Consider the following 2,403-nt stretch of genomic DNA (forward strand, 5'->3'; position numbering starts at 1 on the left):
ATGTAAAACACGGCCCATCGCAAAGAAAATATCACTGGCTGCAGCGTAAAATAATCATAAGCCGTTCTACTTTGTGAAGGTGGATCACCAGCGAAGCTGTGCAGCACACGACATGGACGTCTTCTTTATGCACTCGCGTGGACGAAAGGACCGCCGCCCCGAGGAGCCGGAGGAAACTAGACATGCATGGCGTTTCGACGAGACCGATACCACGTGAGAGCGGGAGGAAAGTAGGCACGCAAGCTCTTGGAACGCCGACAAAGAGAGGGCGGTGCGAACTCGCACATGGCCAATGCCTGTCAAAGTGTGGCATCAGTTCTTATCAGCTTAATATATGATACGGGTTATATATGGACCCAAGGTATTGAACCTATTTTTCAGGTTGGCGGAGCGCTTCAAGCGTGCTTCACCTCCCCCGCAGTTCGACTCGGTATTGCACTACCTTCGCTATCGGCCACGGTTTTTGCTCACACAGAATGCACAGAACGCACGGAACTCTAGCAATTAACAGCTTCGCTGTAAAACTTGTGCATGGACGTAGACGTCCGAAAGCACTACGTGACAGACTATAAACAAAAATCAGAAAATGTGATTGAAAACTATACTTTTGTTATTCCGCAGTGATATCTTGCTTATGTGGGGTGGAAAATAAAGGTCAAATAATTATTTTCTTAATTAAACACGCTGAAAGCCCAGCGATGGTAGGCATTAGTGTGACGTCACATTTGAACGTTGGTTATAATATTGGGGCCACTTCGCCTCGGCAAAGATTATCGAAGCTTTCTATGTTGACTCAATGAGTCCTTTTCAATACACCAGTAAAATGTTAACTAGACCCGAGCAGACATCGTCAAAATAAATAACGTCAAGCAAAAGCTGGTGCAGGAAGTTCAAGGCGTCTTCGCCACGCACACTCCAATTTTGCATGTTTGCTATAGAGTACCGAGCCTCTCTACAGTTGACAGTGGCATTTATAGTATTACAACAGGTTAAGTTACTGATAAAGGCCCATAAACAATGCGAAAATAAGAAAATGGTATATTTAGAGCAAAAGATAAATGTACTCAACGAACCAAATGAATATAATTCAACTCTTCTGCATTAGAAATTGTTCCTGCATTTAGGAGCCTAGGTGTCTTTCTATTCTTACTAAAAAAATGTCACGCGACGATCGTATCAGTCATGTCCTCATCCAACTATCTCAGGTGATTGGTATCCTTTTCCGCCATCAAGACCTACCTTCAATCACACCGATGTTATTGTATCACTCACACTTCCACTATCGCCTTAACTATTGCCATTTAATTTCGAGGAGCACGTCAGAGTGAAATTTTTAAAGTTAAGTATTCTGCAAAAAAAATTATTAGAATTGTTGCAAAAGTCCCTATGATATGCACCATAGTAAATAAGTGTTTTTCTAAAATACAAAGTATTTCCCATTGTGAAGTTGTATGATTATCAGTTCTGTATCACTTTGAAACGCGAAATGACCCAAAGCCCATCTTTTTTTCAGACAACGTTCAAATCATTCCAAACGGTAATAGGCCTATGAAACTTGATAAACCAATAAACATTCTATTCAAATACAGCGAGAACAATACGGTTGTAAGTTATTAGAAAATGATCCGTCACGGCTTTTGAACGATCTGTTCGCGAATACTACCATTCTCGAAACCACTTCGTACAAAAAAATCAATGTTTTCTTTTTAGAGATGAGTAGTTGGATAAAAGCTTATAATTCTTCGTTAAATAAACTGACGTGTTTTGATACTGTTAGTTCAATTTTGGGTGTTCACTAATGCGTGTTTTCATCAGGAATTTCCTCCGAATTTGTTTTTGTCCACGTAAGCCTTAACGGACCTACCTCTTGAATTAGTTTGTTTTCTTACAAATGATGCATTTTTGCTAGTGCTGTGTTCACCTTTGAATTGTTAAGGTCGAGCTCTGCGTGAACATTTAGTTCATATTTTTCCTGAACCACGCGGATGCAATGCCGTCAAGCTATTATATGCATCCTAAGCGTTGTCAGGCTATCGAGAGAGAGAGAGAGAGAGCTCTTGCCGAGGACTCCTCGGCTGTCGTGTAGTATGTGACGTAGAAATGAAATTGACTTGAAACGACAGTGTCTCTTTTACCTTCCGGAAGCAACATTGGGGGCTGTGGGAAATCCCGTAGTGGTCGGTGTCCGGGTTGCTTTACCCCCGGGTTTTTTTTTAAGGTAGACTACTTAAATTTGAGTACACATGCGTCGATGCGTTTCGCCCCCGTCTAAATGCAGCCTCTGTAGCCGGGATTCAAACCGCTGACCTCGTGCTCCGCGGCACTACAGAACAGGAACTGAGTCACCGCGGCCTCTTAGCCTGGGATAAAGTTAAACCGCATTCAGTGCAGAACTATTCAAGA

The 2,403-nt window shown here is 42.2% G+C and overlaps 1 non-coding gene across 1 annotated transcript; it reads left to right on the top strand.

Annotated features, from left to right (window-relative positions):
* The first annotated feature begins 278 nt into the window (after positions 1 to 278).
* Positions 279 to 464, top strand: LOC142565093 (U2 spliceosomal RNA). Its single transcript, XR_012824791.1, has one exon. It is a non-coding gene; the product is annotated as a U2 spliceosomal RNA (small nuclear RNA).
* The last annotated feature ends 1,939 nt before the right edge of the window (positions 465 to 2,403 follow it).

The sequence above is a fragment of the Dermacentor variabilis genome, chromosome 11 (genome assembly GCF_050947875.1).
Source record: "Dermacentor variabilis isolate Ectoservices chromosome 11, ASM5094787v1, whole genome shotgun sequence".
Classification (NCBI taxonomy): domain Eukaryota; kingdom Metazoa; phylum Arthropoda; class Arachnida; order Ixodida; family Ixodidae; genus Dermacentor; species Dermacentor variabilis.